Source organism: Lathyrus oleraceus, chromosome 6 (assembly GCF_024323335.1).
Source record: "Lathyrus oleraceus cultivar Zhongwan6 chromosome 6, CAAS_Psat_ZW6_1.0, whole genome shotgun sequence".
Lineage (NCBI taxonomy): Eukaryota > Viridiplantae > Streptophyta > Magnoliopsida > Fabales > Fabaceae > Lathyrus > Lathyrus oleraceus.
Window position 1 is genome coordinate 64,451,286 of NC_066584.1, and position 22,759 is coordinate 64,474,044.

Below are 22,759 nucleotides of genomic sequence, written 5' to 3' on the forward strand. Positions count from 1 at the left end.
TGATGTTATTGCTAAACATTGGTTCAGTCTGTCTTCTACATGATAGTCAGACAAATCGTCATTTTCTAATTATGTTTCTTTTATGCATTCATCGATGATATCCATGAAGTAACATGTGTCTTCTATTGCAGGTGCTTTCAAAAATTTGGAAAGAATGAACTCAATTTTCTCTTCTCCTACTTCAAAAGTGAGTCGTCCTCGTTTTACGTCTATGATAGCACCGGCGGTTGCTAAGAAGGGTCTTCCCAATATAATGGGGGTAACTTCATCTTCTCTTATGTCTATAATTATAAAATCGGTGGGGATGTAGAATTGACCTATGCGCACGGGAACGTTTTCAAGAATTCCTACGGGATATCTAACGGAACGATCTGCTAATTGCACAGACATTTTAGTTGGTCTTAATTCTCCCATTTCAAGTTTCTTGCATATGGACAAGGGCATAACACTGATACCGGCTCCTAAATCGCATAGAGCTTTGTCTATGATAAATTTTCCTATGTGACAGGGTATAGAGAAACTACTAGGATCTTTAAGTTTAGGAGGCATATTTTGGATTATTGCGCTACACTCAGCAGTGAGTGTAACGGTTTCGCTATCTTCAAGTTTCCTTTTATTAGATAAAATTTCTTTTAAGAACTTAGAATATGAGGGCATCTGTGTAATAACTTCTGTAAAAGGAATCGTGACGTTTAATTGTTTTAGTAGGTCAACAAATTTTTTAAATTGGCCCGCGTCTTTGGTTTTAATTAGCCTTTGAGGATAAGGGATAGGTGGTTTGTAAGGCGGTGGAGGTACATTAGGTTCTTTTTTTTCTACGGTTTCCTTATTAGACTCTTCCTTTTCCTTAGGTTTACTTTCTTCCTCAGTTGACTTTTTAGAGTTTTGGTTCTCAATCCTTGGGTCAGATGGTCCTTCTACCTCTGTACCACTTCGTAATATAATTGCATGAGCGTGGCCTTTCGGATTAGGTTGGGGCTGTCCAGGAAATGTACCAGTTAGGGCAGCAGTAGGTGCTTGTTGTTGAGCTACTTGTGAGATTTGTGTTTCCAGCATTTTGTTATGGGTAGCCAAGGCATCCACTTTACTTGCTAGTTGTTTAATCTGTTCGCTAGTGTGTACATTCTGGTTTAAGAACTCTTTATTGGTTTGCTGTTGAGAAGCTATGAAGTTCTCCATCATGATTTCCAAGTTGGATTTCCTAGGAACGTTATTGTTAGGTGTAGATGGGGTCGGCTTTTGATATCCAGGGGGTATAGCTGGAGCTTGACTGGGAGCTTGACCTGGTGCGTATAAAGCGTTGTTACTTTTATATGAGAAATTAGGATGGTTCTTCCAGTTTGAGTTATAGGTATGCGAGTAAGGATTTCCTTGAGCATAGTTCACCTGCTCTGCTTGGATTCCTGTTAGGAGTTGACAATATGTAGGAGTGTGACCTTGAATTCCACAGACTTCGCAATTTTGAGTTACGGCAACCACGGTGGCTGGAGGTGATACATTTAAACTTTTAATTTTCTGGGCAAGAGCATCCACTTTTTCATTAACATGATCAAGGCTACTTATCTCGTACATGCCCCCTTTTATTTGAGGTTTTTCTACCATTGTTCGGTCGTTTCCCCACTGATAATGATTTTGGGCCATGCTCTCGATAAGTTGATAAGCGTCGGTGTAAGGTTTATCCATAAGCGCACCACCGGCGGCGGCGTCTATTGTTAACCTTGTGTTGTACAAGAGACCATTGTAGAAGGTGTGAATTACTAACCAGTCCTCTAAACCATGGTGTGGGCAAAGTCTCATCATGTCCTTGTATCTTTCCCATGCTTCGAAAAGAGACTCGTTGTCTTTTTGCTTAAATCCATTTATCTGGGCTCTCAACATAGCTGTTTTGCTTGGGAGAAAATATCGGGCAAGAAAGACTTTCTTCAACTCATTCCATGTGGTGACTGAGTTGGAAGGAAGAGACTGAAGCCATCTTCTAGCTTTATCTCTTAACGAGAAAGGAAAGAGACGAAGTCGAATTGCCTCTGAAGTGACACCATTAGCTTTAACAGTGTCAGCGTATTGGACAAATACGGATAAATGAAGGTTTGGATCCTCGGTAGGATTTCCAGAAAATTGATTATGTTGCACTGCCTGCAACAGCGAAGGTTTAAGTTCGAAGTTGTTCGCTTCGATTGCGGGTGGAGCAATACTCGAATGTGGCTCATCTTGCGATGGAGCAGCGTAATCTCGGAGAGCACGAGCTGGTTCGGCCATCGCTGGTATCGTCGAAGGAAGAAGATTTTTGAGATCAGGAATTTCGATTGGAGGAAGATTGTTTCTAGCACGATACTCCCGAATTCGTCGTAATAATCGGAGATATCGTTCAACATCATTGATTCGTAAGTAGTACGGTTCGCCTTGTGAGCGAGTGTGTGGCATACAAATCAACAAAAAAGAAGGATAAATAAAAATTGCCTTAGTCTCTACAGCGTAACAGAAGAGTTACGATATCGACTAAATAGAAGTCCCCGGCAACGGCGCCAAAAACTTGATCGCGACTTTATGAGTCTATCGGGGTACTAACTGCAAGTGCGTAGTCTAATCGCGTAGTTTTAAAAGATATCGATCCCATAGGGACTTAATGAATCGATCTACCGTTTTTTTAGGGTTACTGCGTAAAGCTAAGGCGGATGATGCTTTCTTGATTAGGGGGAAAAGTAAAACTAAATTTAGATCTAGATTAAATATCAAATAACACGGATATCGGTATGTAGTTCGTCGTAATTAGGGAATCAAATCTTCGTTGGTCTTTTTCTTAGTTTTAAAAATAAATCTTTTTAGTAGACACTATTAATTAAAAGTCTTTTCCTCAAACTCTCGCTCTGTTGAATTAGACTATGACTTTATATTTTAACGTACGCTCTCACAATTTCGTCAAATCTAAAATCACTTTTTGAAAATATTAGAATCTATAGAAGCTCTTTTTGAGAAAATACTAACCGTTTAAACGCCCTCGTCTCAAACTCTCGCTCTGTTGACTTAGACAATATAATTAAACTTAAATGCTTAACTCTCGTCCTCACATTTAACTTTTAAAAATAATTTTTGAAAATGACTAGAATTCAATTAACCTTAAAAATTGCTTTCGCCCTGATTTAAAGTTAATGTTCAATTTACACTGTCCAGTTAAAAGCTCAAACCGTCGTTCTATTGATTTTAACTTCTTTATGTCTTTTACTCTCGTACAAAAACCTTGGTATTAACTTTGTAAATTGAGACCAGAAAAAGAGTGACTATATTTTGAAATAAATTTAAACCAACTCAGTTTTGATTCCTTTATTCCGCTTACTTTACATACCGATATCTAAATTACTTAGTCGGACATGCTAAACACGCATAAACAATAATCATGCATAAATACAGCCATATCAAACAAACAATATATATAAACAGAGGAACAAAGCATATGTAAATTAAAACTATAAATCGATTAATTAATGAACCTGTAAAAATACTAGAATTCTGGATTTCAACTCCTAGCTTCGATGCTCGAACATTCCGCCACAAGTCGGTTGGATTTGTTCTTCACAATTCGCGATCAGATAGGCAAGTAAAAACAAAGAAATAAAATACTATGATCTAACGTAAGGTTAGACCCAGTAAAAATTACACAATAGTTTCCGGTGTAGAAACTATCGTGAGAAAATAAATTGAATGCTTCGGAAATTCAACTAGAAAAGAAAAGAGAATAAAATGCTTGGAAATTAGAATGCTGGAAAATTAGAAAGCAGGAAAAATATTGCGCGGAGGAGAGGACCTTGCAAATTGGATCCTTTGAGGTCTATTTATATTCATCTCCAAAATAACCGTTTCCTTCAATTGGTCTTTCGTGTGGTTCAAAACGTGCATGAGAAAATTTAGGGGAGAACGTTCCTTCTGTTGCGCGCATCAAGCCTAAAATATAGGCTGAACTGTGTGACGTCCGTCACACTATGTGTTACGGTCGTAACACTAGGTTTTGGGGCGTGACGCTCGTCACATGCCTGTGGCGGTCGTCACAGCCATTATCTTTGTTCCAAACTTGGGCTGGGCTTTGGTGCTTCAGCTCGCTGCTTTTCCTAGAAAATCCTCTTTTTGCACCCCTTTTCTTTCTTTTTGACACATGCTTTAAATAACGATACCTGAAATAAATAATAAGAAAATACCAAGTAATATCAAATAATATAAAATAAATTCAATCAAATAACGATATAATTTAATTAAATCAAGTCCAAAAATGTGATATAGTTTCATGTTATCAGTTAAATTGATTATTCTGTTAAAATTCTGTTGACAATCTCAAATGGCTTTTGATTCTCTTTGATGAATGCAACTTCTGTTATCATGGATGGTTCGAAAAAATGCAGGTATTTTTGAATTTGGATGCACAGGCCTCGTCGTTTACTGCGTTTCGCATTTGCTTCAAGCTTGCATTTGCTTCAAGCTTGCTTTGGACGTTTTGCATCTTCACGTGTACTTGGTGTTGCAAGCATTTTATGCTGCGCAAGCCGCGTTCTGCAGCTTGTATTCCAATTGCCTTACGTTTTCATCTTGTATTTTTCTTCTGCATTTCCACTGCTCACCTCTTGGTTTGGACATGACTTAATACATGGATGAGGATTAATGGGTTAATTGGACTATGAAAAATGAAAAAAAAAGGTTTTGGATAATAATTGGAATTGGGTTATGACGATAACATTGTTTATAATGAACATGAATTTTGCAATGCTAAGATTAACTTTGGAATATGGATGAAACTAAATGGATTATGTGTTGAATAACACGACTTGTTAATGTGTTTTTTCCTTTGTAGGTACCTCTATGGAAGGAACAATAATTTGGGATAGAAGGAGATGATGATATGAAGCATGAAGATGGTGGATGTTAATGCTTAGGAATTAGATGTTAGAACCTTAGGTCATGAGCTTGTATTTTTTAATTTGATTCATGTGTAAGGTATTGACATGATTATGTACTTGAGCCTTGAATTTGAATGGAAGTTTGGATTTGTATATGGAAATGGATTGTTGGTTTATGAAATTGTAAATATTATGTAAGTTTGGAATTCTTATAGTTTTGGATTGGAATTGTAAAATGTATGTGAATAGGTGAATGTAACTTTGAGGTTTTGATGAAATAACATGTTGGAATTGAATCCAAAGGTTGAATTGAAAAGCAATTTGATGACTTGAATGCATGAGATCATGGTTAGGAATTTGTATAATTGGTTTATGGTTCAAATTTGTAACTTTGAATGAAGATGTATGTATTTGTATGGTTTATATATGAAATGGAAGGTTTGGAAATTGGTTCAAACAATGGTTTCTCGGTTCAATTTTATATGTTGAGGATTGGAATGCTTGGAATGCAATCTTGTAACTTCAGATACTTTTTGTAATGTTTATGTTGACACATATGTGGTTGTGGTTTATAATTGGATGTAATTAGAGTAGAAATATGAATGTATTATGGTTTATGGAATTGAAATGCTCATAATTATGCTCATAATTATTGGATATATTTGTTTATGAAATTGAGAATGAATGTATGTATGGTTGAATTGGAAATTTGATTGTTACAAGTTAATAAAAATGGAAAAGTGAATGTATGACTTATATTGTAACTTTGAACTAATGGTTTAATACAACATTGTATGGTTTAAAGAGAAATTGAGTGGTCAATTACACATATTAAAATTGAATTGGTTTATGTATGGTATAGGATAAAAATGGTTTAGAAGGTGAAAGAAGAATAGGGTTTAAAATGAAAATGAACAAAATAAAGAAATGGACTTTATAATGAACATGGTTAAAAGTGAGCATGAACATGAGTTAGGACTTGGAAAGTGTCAATGGTCATATAGTTGACACACATGAATACAAGGTCAAGAACTCAACCACAAACTTTTGAATCTATGAGGATACGTGCAACATTTGATATGAGTGGATGGTACATATGAAATTGGCATGAATGTATGCAAATGAACTTTAGGCCAAGTGCCAAATGAAAAAATGAAAAAATTTCAGGACCAAAATCGGGGTATGACAGTTGCCCCTATTTAAGTATCTTCAACTAGAGAATATGAAGCAGGACACTCTTCATATGATCATAGTGAGAGATAGTTAAATACTAAGAAGACCCGGATTTTGATCCTGAATCCCTATGACATGATATGATATGATATGCGCTGATGCAAGATTCTCTTTTTTGTAATTTTTATCTGCTAGGGATATGGTGAACCTTTAACAGGAGATACTACTAGGCAGACCAATCTGTGGGGAATGCTGATGGTTCACAGGGAGACAGACAAATGGTAAAAAAACAACTTGTTGGGGAAAACAATCCTGCTGGAGTGTCAGACACACATCGGGGAGTACTCAAAGTGAAATTTGATAAACGATACTTAGAATACAAGAGATTTTGGTAGTAAGTTCACATATGACTTACTAAACTCGAATATGAAAATTTCTACAACAGGTTCATATATGACCTGTCAACACCGAAACAATCACAGAGAAAGATTCTTCAAAACAGGTTCATACATGACCTGGTAATACTGGAATAAAGCTCAACAACAGGTTCATATATGACCTGACAATGCTGGGGAATATCAAGAACCCGGTAATACTGGAATGCAGCTCAACAACAGGTTCATATATGACCTGATAAAGCTCAACAACAGGTTCATATATGACCTGAATAAAGCTCAACAACAGGTTCATATATGACCTGACAATGGAACAAAGCTCAACAACAGGTTCATATATGACCTGAATAAAGCTCAACAACAGGTTCATATATGACCTAACAATGCTCAACAACAGGTTCATATATGACCTGACAATGGAATAAAGCTCAACAACAGGTTCATATATGACCTGAATAAAGCTCAACAACAGGTTCATATATGACCTGACAATGCTCAACAACAGGTTCATATATGACCTGACAATGGAATAAAGCTCAACAACAGGTTCATATATGACCTGAATAAAGCTCAACAACAGGTTCATATATGACCTGACAATGCTCAACAACAGGTTCATATATGACCTGACAATGGAATAAAGCTCAACAACAGGTTCATATATGACCTGAATAAAGCTCAACAACAGGTTCATATATGACCTGACAATGCTCAACAACAGGTTCATATATGACCTGACAATGGAATAAAGCTCAACAACAGGTTCATATATGACCTGACAATGGAATAAAGCTCAACAACAGGTTCATATATGACCTGAATAAAGCTCAACAACAGGTTCATATATGACCTGAATAAAGCTCAACAACAGGTTCATATATGACCTGACAATGCTCAACAATAGGTTCATATATGACCTGACAATGGAATAAAGCTCAACAACAGGTTCATATATGACCTGAATAAAGCTCAACAACAGGTTCATATATGAACTGACAATGCTCAACAACAGGTTCATATATGACCTGACAATGGAATAAAGCTCAACAACAAATTCATATATGACCTGAATAAAGCTCAACAACAGGTTCATATATGACCTGATAACACTGAAACAATCATAGAGAAAGACTCTTCAAAACAGGTTCATATATGACCTGACACTGGAATAAAGCTCAACAATAGGTTCATATATGACCTGAATAAAGCTCAACAACAGGTTCATATATGACCTGACAATGGAATAAAGCTCAACAACAGGTTCATATATGACCTGAATAAAGCTCAACAACAATTGGACTTTTAACCGTAAGTAATGGATTATAACCAACTTTTAACGGATTTTGCCAACAACAATTGGACTTGAAAATGACTGCGAAAACCAGATGTTGGTTTAAGGGCACCAAATACAAACTGGAATTAGAGGTCAAAGGGTATAGGATCAACAACAAGACCTAGGTCAATGCAAAATGAGCACGAAGTACATTTCGGCTATGCATGATTTGGATTTTTTTATGCATGATATATGAATGATCATGATATGAGAATGCTGACACTTGAGTGGACTGGGAGTTGTAGAGGCTTTTTATGGATATCATGATTCCTTAACACCGAGAACTCAACCAAATATTTATGATAGATTTTGTCAAAGGAGAATTCTATCCAGCTTGGCAGACCAACTTAGCAAATGGGATCCTTTTGTAGGATTAACGAATCGTGCTAGCATAATTTACGGGCACTCGTCTTAAACTCAAAAGTTATTGACGTATGGCAGAATTTGTTTGATCAATTTAAAAGCATGAAGGGGGTCTGCCCCTTTGTGGCTCATCTTGCCCCAGTCTGTTGGGTCTTTGGAAATGTTCACCTTGAAAGTGAGTTTGGAAACAACTTGCCATGAGACTACCTCGAGATGGCTTGCCCCAAGTGTTTGAAACTTGCAGTGGTCCGAACTTGACTAACCAAATGTTGGAATGGTAGACTCTTGATTGACTTTCCTTGGATAGTTGGACTTATTGAGCTCTGAGGTGGCTTGCCCCGGTCTGAGTCTTGAAGCAAATTACTCTTGGCTAGACGACCCTTAGGGTGATTAGCTCGAATCAACTGATGTTCAAAGTGATTTTCCCCTAACTAGACTTCTTTCACTCCATCGAGTTCCTCAACTGCGTATTATTGGAATTTCTTCGATGCTAAGTGTTGACTCGCAAATAAGATTGTTCATTCAAAAATGGTAATTTTAATTCAATGCTTATGCAAAAATTTGAAATCAAAGTTTATCGATATGAATGGGTGGAATACAGTGAACGCGTCATTGATAAGAACACAATGGTGATCAAGTCATTCACAGTATGCAAGTTAGTGCCATCAAATGATTAACAAAAATCGTTTGGAGTCAGGTTAACACAACCTTGTTGTAGTATGCTTTCAAAATAGAACATGTCTCAATTAGGTCTTTTAAGGGTTGTAACGTGGCTTGGTTCACGGTTTTTTAAACAAAAGGATATAAGGCTCAATTTTTTTTTACCCACCCCTTCTTCTTGATGATCTCCAACTCCTATGTTCAGTTAATTCAATACACGCATTCGACTTCGAAGGTGCAAAAGTGAAAATGAGGATTCAAGGTGAGATTTTCTTGAAATGGCAGTCACCTTATTTTGTTTTTGTTGAGGATTTAATGACCTCTTTTGATTGATTTTCTTCATCCCTGATTTTGCCTGGACCGCTTCTTTGAAGCTTTCGGTCCATCGGGATGCCCTGACTTTTGCCTAAGTCATTTTGTGGTATTTGACTTAGCGAGCTTTTTCAATCTTTTTTTTAAAAGGTGTTGACTGCCATATTATTGGTGGATAAGGATCAACCAACACTAACTTTAGCTTTTCTTAGCTTCTTTGACACTTCAACATGCGCGTGAAAGATAACATGTGGTTGAACCTATTTGGAGGGCATACATATGGACGATTTTTTTTGAAAGATCGAACGCATGATCAAACTATCTGAACACAACTACCCTGCCCCAAGTTAAGATTAAGAGTTTTAGATCCAAAATAAACACCAACTTCTAGGCTCAAAGTGGTTGACTAGGGATTAACTCCTTATCTCTTCAGTGTTTGGGGATTTGAAACAATGCCTTACATCATCGACAAGGTTTTACTCAAAAGCATACCACAACAATTTCAGGTGTTTCGTTTTCATCATCCTCCTTCCAATCTTTGTTAACACAACGGTTTGATAAACAAAAGTGAATGAGAGGAGTATCTTTGTTTTTAACATGAATGAAAAACGAGTGAATACGAATGGATTAATTCAAAAGATGCATAAACATTTCATTAATCTTACCAATTCAAAGAAAACAACAATGCTTAAAAGCAATTAACAATCGACATGCGAGGAAACTACAAAAAGAAATGCTGAAACAACCAAATGATTGCCAGCTTTAGGGAATAACTTCTTCAAACTTGATCCATTAACCTATGGGGACACCCCTTGAGATTTTCGCACTTATTCGGCCGATGGGTCGGGATCAACAAGCTTTTTGACATTGGCATGATGATCTTCAAATTCTTTTCCTTCAATCTCATCGTTGAACGCAACCCTCTTGGATCCACTACTCACTTCTCCTTTTCTTTCATTGGTATGGGTCGTGACATTGGAAATCCAAGGCGGTATCTCAATTCTCTTACCAGGAAACAATGATAGCTCATTAGCCACATCTCTGACATCTTCCTTGTGGAACAAAACCTTGAGGGGTTTCAAGGGTCCTTTCCCTTTCTCATTACCTGGCCCAGAAATCAAGGTATATGTACCTGAGCCTTCCTCCTTGAGTGTTGGTGACCTTATGTCAATCAATCTTTGCAGCTTGAGCTTAAAACTCTTGCATTCCTCGATGGAGTGCCCCATTGTTCTAGTATGGTATCCGCACTTGATCTTCGGGTGATCTTCTTCAAAGACTAAGCTCTTTTTGTTAATCAGTTCTCGTACCAAGGCTTTTAGCGCTAAGCAAGAATGCAGGTCATGTCCCACTGCCCCTTTATGGAATTCACATGTTGCATTTGGATTGTACCATGGCAGGTATGGTGACGTAGGTGTGAGAGCTCGAGGGGTCACCAAAGCATTCTGGATCAGCTGTGGGTAGAGCTTGCTATATGGCACCGGAAGAGGGTCACTTATCTCGACTCAACAATCATGGCCGAAACATTGATTTGCATCATCTTAAGACAATATATCTTTCATTTATGAAAAAGGTTTTCTTGATTAATCGCACGGCGGCGAGAAAGAGTTTGATTGGTTGGACGTATTTTGAGTGATGGCGAGAACTTGGATGACCGAGATATCCATCTCGAATCCTAGTTTCAGGAGTGCACGGTATACACCATGTTCCATTTCCATCTTTATCGGCAAAAGTGTTTAGTAAAGATTAAGTATTTTTTGGGTTTGATTGAGAAAGGGTTTGAAGAAACCGCATTGACAATTTTAGACGATGGCGAGAGCTAAGATAAGCAAGGCATCCACCTTGAATCTTAATCTCAGAAGTGCACGGTATACACCATGTTCCATTTCCACCTTTATTGAAAAAGTGTTAAGGTAGGAATTAAGTATTTTTTTGAGTTTGGAAGACGAATATTTATAAGAATGAGGCATAAGCCCCAAGATCAAAAATTCAGGGTTCCACCGGAATGCCAGATTCCAATGGTCCTTTTTCATTCGAATTTTTTAAGAAAATCATTTAATGGACAACGAACACTTGATAAGAATCAAATGTTCGAAGGGTTACGCCAGAATGCTTGATCCCAACGGCCCTTATTTTGTCCAAGTTAATTAAAGTGTTTTATGGACGGAAGAAAAGAATGAATGGTTAACCCAAAACGCGTGGCTCGGAATCAACCATTCGAGAGTTCCCACCGAAATGCTAGATTTCAATGGTCCTCTTCTTTCACGTTTGTTTTTATATATAAAAAAAGATCTTAGCATTAGTTAAAATAATGTGTGAAATGGTTGCCAAAGAAATGTATTTATTTCGAAATGGATTTGGAAATTGATTTTGCAAATATGGTAGAAAGAGTTTGAAATTGAAATCGTTAAGTGAAATCAAATATAATTATTTGCATGTAGAAAATGGACCTAGATAGATTTTTCAATTAAAATGATCAAATACAAGAGATCGGTTGATCAACTAATCAAATACTTCACCAAATAATTATGAAAAAGTAATTAATTAATTAAATCATAATCAACTACTCAAATAATAAAACTTAATTACTCATTAATTAAATAATTAAAATAAACAACAAGATAATAGAAACACTCATTGCAATAGGTTGCACACTAAAATGGAGTGTAAGCAATGGACATGTAAGTGTGAAACATCAAATGGGCTTTTAGACCCAAATCTACAAAAACTTAAATCTAGTTAAATTATAAAAATAAATAATTTGTATTACAAAAAAATCAGCATATTGCAAAGAATGAGACAACGCTCCACTTACTGATAATTTTAACTAACCCTTTTTAAAATAATAATAATAATAATAACAATAATAATAATAATAATAATAATAATAATAATAAAATAAATAAATGAGAGAGAGTTCTACGAAAGGTAAGACTATTTCTTCTATAATCCTGGTCTTAACAAATTTTTTTCAATTTTAAGAGGAAAGCCAACGGTCACATGAAGACAGGTGTCCCAAGGTGGGACGGTCATCAATGCAGGAGAGAAATGTAAACGAAAAGCTCAGCTTGGGAAGTGGAAAAAGAAATGTCAATGATGGTTATTAAAAGTGTAACACCCCGATAAAATAAGATAATTATTTAATTTAAGTTAATAATATATTTATTAATTTAATTAAATAATTGGGATTATTATTATTGGAATAAAAGTCGGAATTAAAAAAGGTCTCATTTGGTAAAAGGGTTATTTTCACGTGAAAAAGGAAAAAGAGACAGAAAAGTGGAAAAAGGGCAAAGAGAACCAGAGAACAAGGGTTGAAGAGAGGAAGAGCTTGAAGCTGAAGGATCGCCGGATTAACTCAGGTAAGGGGGGTTTATCGTCGATTAATGGGTATTATGGGATAACATGTAATGGGTAGTGATAGACTATTGATTTGTCCCTGATTTAAATGATGCATGATGAAAATTGTGAAATGTTGGATGAACGTAAAAATTGGATTATGATTGAAAGGAATTCGTAGGAATTAGATGTAAAAATGTTAGATTTTGTAAAATCGAATAGGGTATGATTTGTGTTAGAGGATATGAACGAATAATGTGTAAAATTGGACTGTGGAAGGTTGAATTGGATAGATCTCGTAGCAGAGAAAGCCATAGCAGATCTGGAAGTCTGGTTTCTGGTCATACGCGTATGGCACTAGGCAATACGCGTATGAGATGGTCTGGTACGCGTACGGCACTAGGCAATACGCGTATGGATGAGGAAGATGATGTTTTGAACGTAGTTTGGTCTCTGTTGGTACGCGTATGGGGAAGTGATACGCGTAGCATACGCGTATGAGATGGTGTTACGCGTATGGGATTTGGCTGAGAAATGGGCCATATGCGTATGGGACTAGGCAGTACGCGTATGGGCAGGATTGTGATTTTTCTGTGCTGTTGTTGTGCAGTTTTTGGTTGTTCAGCTGAGTAATGTGATTTAGCTGATGTACGATATATTAGGGATCATTTCCCGTCGTTTTGAGTAGTATAGGTATTAGTAGAGTGTGCTAATACTGTGGTTGTTCTTTGGCATGATCTGATATGCTTATGTGATAAAATACTGATGATGTGTGATGGTATGCATGATCTTGTGAAAGTATCAGTTATGTGTGCATTTGTGAATAGACTGTTTTATGGCTTAGAGTGTGAGCATATGTCTATTCTTGAATTGTGGTTGATGATTTAGCATTGCTAGGTGATTAGCATGCATATTGTGGCCTTTATGGTGGTAGCTAATTCCCATGGTGAGGAATTAGTGAGTTAGTCATTTTGGACTGTTGTTGATGTTTGCATGCTAGGTGAATTAGCGTGCATAGCATGGCCCTTGGGGTGGTAGCTAATTCCCATGGTGAGGAATTAGTGAGTGAGTCACTAAGTCTCAAATGAGTGGGACTAGTGGGCTTGGTAGCCGTGCCTGGATTTGGACGGTGAGGTGAACTATATGTTCACAAATAGTCGGTACCGCATGCATGGAGTCTCATTGCATAATATGTGTATGGCGTATAATATGAATGGATGTATTCCAATATTATACGTGTGTTTGTGTTGATAGTGAGTATGAACATGAATTGTATTGGTATTGAGTATGATATTTGAATTGATGTGCCGTTACCGAATATGTGATGTGATTAGGGTGATTAATGTGTTAAATTACTTAACATGACATGATATTTTATAATGCTCATTATATTGATTGAGGAACTCACCCTTACAACTATTTTTCAGGTAACGAGCAGTGATTGAGTAGAAGCTAGTGCTTGGAGTCTAGTGTAGTCTCCTTAGTGGGTCATGCTCTGATAGATGTAACATCGGGATGGGATGTTTTACCTTGTTGAATAATTTTACATGTAATTGTGTTACATGTTCTGCATGATTGATTTGATTTCTATCCGCTGCGTACTATGCAAACGTTTTATTTGATAAATAAATGAGCATGACAATCTACTTTGATGAATGGTGTGAAGTTGTTTGTGTGACACCCTTAACTGCATAATTACTCTGATTTATATGTTGCTATTTTAATTAAATATTTGGGGTATTTTAGAAAGGTGTTACATTAGTGGTATCAGAGCATAGTCGGTCGAGTCGAGTCGTAATTATTCTGTTTCCCTGTACGGGATAGGTGTTGTGTAACCCTATCAGTACTTATTGTTTAGCTTGTTGGGTTTTCAGAATAGAGATGGCTGGAAGAGGTAGAGACGATGCTGCGATTGCTGAGGCTCTGGGTATGCTAGCTGGAGTACTTGGAGGGAATCTGAATGTTGTGGGAATGGGAGCTGCTCGTCAACTGAGTGAGTTCCAGAAGAACAATCCTCCAATGTTTAAGGGAGCATACGATCCAGATGGTGCTCAGAAGTGGTTGAAGGAGATCGAGAGGATCTTCCGAGTGACTGAGTGTGCCGATAACCAGAAGGTCAGGTTCGGTACGCATATGCTGTCAGAGGAAGCAAATGATTGGTGGGTTGCTACCCGCACTGAGTTGGAAGCTGCTGGGAATGCTGAGATCACTTGGGCTGTGTTCAGAGAGAGATTCCTGAGGAAGTATTTTCCAGAGGATGTCAGAGGAAAGAAAGAGATAGAGTTCTTGGAATTGAAGCAGGGCAATCGGTCTGTTACTGAGTATGCTGCTAAGTTCACAGAGCTGTCGAAGTATTACACTCCCTATAACGAGGCTACTGGGGAATTTTCAAAGTGTGTGAAGTTTGAGAACGGGTTGCGTCCCGAGATCAAGCAGGCTATTGGATATCAGCGGATTAGAGTGTTTTCTGATTTGGTTGACTGTTGCAGGATTTTTGAACAGGATACCAAGGCTAGAGCAGAGAGCTATCAGCAGAGGGTTGATAGGAAAGGCAAGAATCAGAATGATCGTGGGAAACCGTATGCAGTTGGCAAAGGTTTCCAGAGACAGAGTGGGATGAAGAGGCCTAGTGGGGGAGACTCCAGTGCCCCTGCTAAGTGTTTCAGATGTGGTCAGGCTGGACATCGTATCCATGAGTGTACCAGTAATGAGAAGAAGTGTTTCAAGTGTGGAAAAGGTGGTCACTTGGCTGCAGATTGCCGGTTGAAGACTGTGACTTGTTTCAACTGTGGAGAGGTGGGTCATATCAGTCCACAGTGTCCTAAGCCGAAGAAAGAGAACCAGTCGGGGGGCAAGGTTTTTGCTTTATCGGGTTCTGAGACTTCTGCAGATGATCGTTTGATCCGAGGTACGTGTTATATTAATGGCTTTCCTCTTGTAGCTATTATTGACACAGGTGCGACTCATTCCTTTATATCTTTGGATTGTGCTGTGAAACTTAAGTTAGAGATATCTGAGATGCGTGGTAGTATGGTGATTGATACTCCTGCGAAGGGTTCAGTGACTACTACTTCAGTTTGTTTGAATTGTCCTTTGAGTATTTTTGGTAGAGACTTTGGGATGGACCTAGTGTGTCTTCCACTAGTGCAGATTGATGTTATCTTGGGTATGAACTGGTTGGTGTGTAACCGAGTTTATATCAACTGTTTTGATAAGACTGTGATCTTTCCTGAGATTGAGGAAGAAAAGAGTTTGTTTCTATCTGCAAGGCAGGTGAATGAGGCAGTAGCAGATGGGGCAGAGTTGTTTATGCTGTTAGCGACTTTGGAGGCTAAAGATAAACTGGTGATTTGCGATCTAGCTGTGGTGTGTGATTTTCCTAATGTGTTTCCTGAAGAAGTGAATGCATTACCACCAGAACATGAAGTTGAGTTCTCGATTGATTTGGTACCGGGTACTAGGCCGGTGTCGATGGCTCCGTACCGTATGTCTGCTGTTGAGTTAACTGAATTGAAGAGTCAGTTGGAAGATCTGTTGGATAAGAAATTTATTCGTCCGAGTGTGTCACCGTGGGGTGCACCAGTGTTATTAGTTAAGAAGAAAGAAGGTACTATGAGGTTGTGTGTGGACTACAGGCAACTGAATAAAGTGACGATCAAGAATCGGTATCCTTTGCCGAGAATTGATGATTTGATGGATCAGTTGGTTGGTGCGAGTGTGTTCAGCAAAATAGATTTGAGATCTGGGTATCATCAGATACGTGTGAAAACTGAGGATATTCAGAAGACTGCTTTCAGAACAAGGTATGGACATTATGAGTATTCTGTGATGCCTTTTGGTGTGACTAATGCGCCTGGAGTATTTATGGAGTATATGAATAGGATTTTCCATCCGTACCTAGACAAGTTTGTTGTGGTGTTTATTGATGATATTTTGGTGTATTCGAAATCTGAAGAAGAGCATGCTGAACATTTGAGAGTGGTTTTAGGAGTTCTACGAGAAAAGAGGTTATTTGCTAAACTGTCTAAGTGTGAATTTTGGTTAGAAGAAGTTAGTTTTCTTGGTCATGTGATTTCCAGAGGTGGTGTTGCTGTTGATCCTTCTAAGATGGCAGCGGTATCTAAGTGGGAAGCTCCGAAGTCAGTTTCTGAGATAAGGAGTTTTCTTGGACTTGCAGGATATTATAGGAAATTCATTGAGGGATTTGCTAAGTTGGCGTTACCGTTGACGATGTTGACTAGAAAGGGGCAAGCGTTTATTTGGGACTCAAAATGTGAAGAAGGTTTCCAAGAGTTAAAGAGAAGGTTAACTACTGCTCCTATTCTGATATTACCGAGTTCGTCGGAAGCATTTGAGGTTTACTGTGATGCTTCATTGTTGGGTTTAGGTGGTGTTTTGATGCAGAATAAGCAGGTTGTAGCTTATGCTTCGAGACAACTGAAGGTTCATGAGAGGAACTATCCGACACACGATTTAGAGTTGGCAGCTGTGGTATTTGTTCTGAAGTTATGGAGGCACTACTTGTACGGGTCAAGATTTGAGGTTTTCAGTGACCATAAAAGTTTAAAGTATTTGTTTGATCAGAAAGAGCTGAATATGAGACAGAGGAGATGGTTAGAGTTTCTGAAGGATTATGACTTTGGTTTGAATTACCATCCGGGTAAAGCAAACGTAGTGGCTGATGCATTGAGTCGGAAATCATTGCATATGTCTATGTTAATGGTTAAGGAATTGGATTTAATTGAGCAGTTTAGAGACTTGAGTTTGGTGTGTGAGAGTACTCACCATAGTGTTAAATTGGGAATGTTGAAGTTAACGAGTAGTATTCTGGATGAGATCAGAGAGGGTCAGAAATCCGATGTGCTTTTGGTTGATAAGTTGACTCTAGTGAATCAAGGTCAAGGTGGTGAATTCAGAGTTGATGAGAATGGTGTTTTGAAATTTGGTAATCGGGTGTGTATTCCGGATATTACCGAGCTTAAGAAGAGTATTCTTGAAGAAGGACATCGTAGTGGCTTGAGTATTCATCCTGGAGCTACGAAGATGTATCATGATTTGAAAAAGTTATTTTGGTGGCCGGGAATGAAAAGAGAAATTGCGAGTTTTGTTTATTCTTGTTTGACTTGTCAGAAGTCAAAGATTGAGCATCAGAAGCCGTCTGGGCTAATGCAACCGTTGGCTATTCCAGAGTGGAAGTGGGATAGTATCAGTATGGATTTTGTTTCTGGTTTACCGAGGACAAATAAGAATTTTGAAGCTATTTGGGTGATTGTAGACAGATTGACGAAATCGGCTCATTTCATTCCGATCAGAATGGACTATCCGTTAGAGAGATTAGCCGAGTTGTATATTGAGAAGATTGTAAGTTTGCATGGTATTCCGTCGAGTATTGTTTCGGACAGAGATCCTAGATTTACATCGAAGTTTTGGGAAGGTTTGCAGAAGGCTTTGGGAACTAAGCTGAGATTGAGTTCTGCATATCATCCGCAGACTGATGGTCAGACTGAGAGGACGATTCAGTCACTAGAGGATCTTTTGAGGGCTTGTGTTTTGGAAAAGGGAGGTGCTTGGGATTGTTATTCACCTTTGATTGAGTTTACCTACAACAATAGTTTTCATTCGAGCATTGGTATGGCACCGTTTGAAGCTTTGTATGGTAGGAGATGTCGGACACCTTTGTGTTGGTATGAGTCCGGTGAGAGTGTTGTGGTTGGACCGGAGATTGTTCAACAAACTACGGAAAAGATTAAGATGATTCAGGAGAAGATGAGAATTGCTCAGAGTCCTCAGAAGAGTTATCACGACAAGAGGAGGAAGTCACTTGAGTTCCAAGAGGGAGATCATGTGTTTCTTCGTGTTACTCCGATAACTGGGGTTGGTCGAGCTTTGAAGTCGAAGAAGTTGACACCTCGATTTATTGGTCCTTATCAGATTTTGGAGAGGATAGGGGAGGTAGCCTATCGTATCGCTTTACCGCCGTCACTTGCGAATTTGCATGAGGTTTTTCATGTGTCTCAGTTGAGGAGGTACATTCCTGATCCGTCGCGTGTGGTCCAAGTAGATGATGTCCAGGTGAGAGATAACCTGACTGTTGAAACATCACCTATGAGGATTGAGGATCGAGAGTTGAAGCAGTTGCGGGGTAAAGAGATTGCTTTGGTAAAGGTAGCTTGGGGAGGACCAGCAGGTGGCAATGTGACTTGGGAACTTGAGAGTCACATGAAGGAGTCGTATCCAGAGTTATTCGCTTGAGGTATGTTTTCGAGGACGAAAACTCTTTTAGTGGGGGAGAGTTGTAACACCCCGATAAAATAAGATAATTATTTAATTTAAGTTAATAATATATTTATTAATTTAATTAAATAATTGGGATTATTATTATTGGAATAAAAGTCGGAATTAAAAAAGGTCTCATTTGGTAAAAGGGTTATTTTCACGTGAAAAAGGAAAAAGAGACAGAAAAGTGGAAAAAGGGCAAAGAGAACCAGAGAACAAGGGTTGAAGAGAGGAAGAGCTTGAAGCTGAAGGATCGCCGGATTAACTCAGGTAAGGGGGGTTTATCGTCGATTAATGGGTATTATGGGATAACATGTAATGGGTAGTGATAGACTATTGATTTGTCCCTGATTTGAATGATGCATGATGAAAATTGTGAAATGTTGGATGAACGTAAAAATTGGATTATGATTGAAAGGAATTCGTAGGAATTAGATGTAAAAATGTTAGATTTTGTGAAATCGAATAGGGTATGATTTGTGTTAGAGGATATGAACGAATAATGTGTAAAATTGGACTGTGGAAGGTTGAATTGGATAGATCTCGTAGCAGAGAAAGCCATAGCAGATCTGGAAGTCTGGTTTCTGGTCATACGCGTATGGCACTAGGCAATACGCGTATGAGATGGTCTGGTACGCGTATGGCACTAGGCAATACGCGTATGGATGAGGAAGATGATGTTTTGAACGTAGTTTGGTCTCTGTTGGTACGCGTATGGGGAAGTGATACGCGTAGCATACGCGTATGAGATGGTGTTACGCGTATGGGATTTGGCTGAGAAATGGGCCATACGCGTATGGGACTAGGCAGTACGCGTATGGGCAGGATTGTGATTTTTCTGTGCTGTTGTTGTGCAGTTTTTGGTTGTTCAGCTGAGTAATGTGATTTAGCTGATGTACGATATATTAGGGATCATTTCCCGTCGTTTTGAGTAGTATAGGTATTAGTAGAGTGTGCTAATACTGTGGTTGTTCTTTGGCATGATCTGATATGCTTATGTGATAAAATACTGATGATGTGTGATGGTATGCATGATCTTGTGAAAGTATCAGTTATGTGTGCATTTGTGAATAGACTGTTTTATGGCTTAGAGTGTGAGCATATGTCTATTCTTGAATTGTGGTTGATGATTTAGCATTGCTAGGTGATTAGCATGCATATTGTGGCCTTTATGGTGGTAGCTAATTCCCATGGTGAGGAATTAGTGAGTTAGTCATTTTGGACTGTTGTTGATGTTTGCATGCTAGGTGAATTAGCGTGCATAGCATGGCCCTTGGGGTGGTAGCTAATTCCCATGGTGAGGAATTAGTGAGTGAGTCACTAAGTCTCAAATGAGTGGGACTAGTGGGCTTGGTAGCCGTGCCTGGATTTGGACGGTGAGGTGAACTATATGTTCACAAATAGTCGGTACCGCATGCATGGAGTCTCATTGCATAATATGTGTATGGCGTATAATATGAATGGATGTATTCCAATATTATACGTGTGTTTGTGTTGATAGTGAGTATGAACATGAATTGTATTGGTATTGAGTATGATATTTGAATTGATGTGCCGTTACCGAATATGTGATGTGATTAGGGTGATTAATGTGTTAAATTACTTAACATGACATGATATTTTATAATGCTCATTATATTGATTGAGGAACTCACCCTTACAACTATTTTTCAGGTAACGAGCAGTGATTGAGTAGAAGCTAGTGCTTGGAGTCTAGTGTAGTCTCCTTAGTGGGTCATGCTCTGATAGATGTAACATCGAGATGGGATGTTTTACCTTGTTGAATAATTTACATGTAATTGTGTTACATGTTCTGCATGATTGATTTGATTTCTATCCGCTGCGTACTATGCAAACGTTTTATTTGATAAATAAATGAGCATGACAATCTACTTTGATGAATGGTGTGAAGTTGTTTGTGTGACACCCTTAACTGCATAATTACTCTGATTTATATGTTGCTATTTTAATTAAATATTTGGGGTATTTTAGAAGGGTGTTACAAAAAGCGCGTCTTTGGAAAAGCTGAAATGGTGAAAACGCAAACGAAAAAAAAAACATCCTTCCCAAAACTCTCTCCCCATCTGCCTTACCGTTCAATCTCTCAATCTCACTCGTCATCTCTCAAACGCTCACACTCTCTACTCTCACTAAACGCGGAAAAAGCCATGGTTTCAAAAGAAAATCAAGTAAGAAGGCTCACCTTCGGCGGTGATTCGGTAGCGACGGTGAGGCTTGGATCTTCCTTCTTCGCCTCAAAGTCTTCTTTTTTAAGGTTCTTCTCTTTCGCCGCTCAATTCTTCTAGCTCTAGGGTTTTTTCGCCGTTTGAAGAAATTAGGGTTTTTGTCCTCCCTTTCTCGCCTCCGCTTCCCTCCTTTTACATTAACAACTTAGGGTTTTTGAGCTGTCTTATGGAGATCCAAAAGGGCATCTCCTGCGAAATCCCTTTAGGGTGCTCAGATTTTGATTGCCCTATTTGATGTTTGGTCCGGAACGGTAATGCAAATCCACACTTTCTTCTTCTTACTTTATCCTAATCCTTTTTTGGGTTATTTTTTTGAAATTTTACCGCTGCTAATTTACTTGTTTTTACTGTCTTGCACATGAAGCAGCGATTTCCCTTGAAGCTGGAGTTATACTCATCCTTTGTGACGATTCAAACTTTGTTCCGCTTGTGTATGCATTTCTAGTAGCAGTGCCTGATCTTTTGTGTATGCTCGAAAAGTTACAACAGTGGGCTTGCAATTTGATGCAGTGAGCCTTGGAGGAAATCGATCTGCTTGGTCACTTAGAAAATGGGAAAGTGGTAAGCATGAAAAGATCATGAAGCACGGCTCTATCTTTGGTTTTTGGATAATCTAATTAATCTGTTACTATCAATATCATGTTCTTTGTACAGGATTTTATGAGAATACATGTCCTGAAGTTGCTGCAAGGGTGTACATAAAGGATCATTTTGTGCAGGTTTTGTTGGAGATTAGGAAAAGGTATTACGGTTAGAAATTTCTTATTTTTTTGTTATGAACATTTCAGTTTCTGCTATGCCTTTTGAAACTGAATTATGAACTGTTGTGATGTGCTGGAAAACAAAACAGGGTTGTAATAAAATGGCTATTTTTGTGTGTATTATGCAGGTTCATTCTGTTCGCTGGTGGTTATAGCAGATGAAATGAAGAGAATGATTGAGTGGTTATAGTAGTTGGAGTGAAGGACGATCCAGGGTGAGAGAAAATGATTGGTGAGAGGATTATGAACAAGAATGAAAAAGAAACTGAGTTTTGCAGAATCAATGGATGCTGAAGGTTGCAGGTAGCGTATGGTTGTTACGGTTGCAGAGTGAAGGGTGCAGAACAGAATGAAGAGATAAGAGAAAGAGTGAAGAGAAAGATTGAAAAAGTGAAGAAAACTCGTGGCTCGAGCCAATGGTGAGAACTGCCAATTTATAGAGTTTCTATGAAGTGATTTCGTTAACTCTGTTAATCTCTTCTCCCATCAAATTTGTTAATCGTTGAAACTCGGTTAGTTAGTTTGTTTGTTAAATTCATTATTCTGTTAAAATTCTGTTGACAATCTCAAATGGATTTTGATTCTCTATGATGAATGCAACTTCTGTTATCATGGATGGTTCGAAAAAATGCAGGTATTTTTGAATTTGGATGCGCAGGCCTCGTCGTTTACTGCGTTTTGCATTTGCTTCAAGCTTGCATTTGCTTCAAGCTTGCTTTGGACGTTTTGCATCTTCACATGTACTTGGTGTTGCAAGCATTTTATGTTGCGCAAGCCGCGTTCTGCAGCTTGTATTCCAATTGCCTTACGTTTTCATCTTGTACTTTTCTTCTGCATTTCCACTGCTCACCTCTTGGTTTGGACATGACTTAATACATGGATGAGGATTAATGGGTTAATTGGACTATGAAAAATGAAAGAAAAAAAAAGGTTTTGGATAATAATTGGAATTGAGTTATGACGAAAACATTGTTTATAATGAACATGAATTTTGCAATGCTAAGATTAACTTTGGAATATGGAT

At 38.2% G+C, this 22,759-nt stretch overlaps 1 long non-coding RNA gene and 1 other non-coding gene across 5 annotated transcripts in view; both read left to right on the forward strand.

Moving 5' to 3' along the window:
- The window catches only part of LOC127092750 (uncharacterized), a 40,649-nt gene extending 18,215 nt beyond the window's left edge, over positions 1–22,434 (forward strand). Inside the window, exons 1-4 of one of the 4 annotated variants that reach the window (XR_007792274.1) lie at positions 20,739–21,003; positions 21,342–21,535; positions 21,629–21,716; positions 21,864–22,434. This is a non-coding gene — a long non-coding RNA (uncharacterized LOC127092750). Of the gene's footprint in view, positions 1–20,738; positions 21,004–21,028; positions 21,536–21,628; positions 21,717–21,863 lie in introns of those variants that run through there. The other 3 variants (XR_007792275.1, XR_007792273.1, XR_007792272.1) reach the window with 3 other exon arrangements.
- On the forward strand, positions 1,772–1,878 carry LOC127098879 (small nucleolar RNA R71). Its single transcript, XR_007793563.1, has one exon. It is a non-coding gene; the product is annotated as a small nucleolar RNA R71 (small nucleolar RNA).
- Positions 22,435–22,759: the final 325 nt, after the last annotated feature.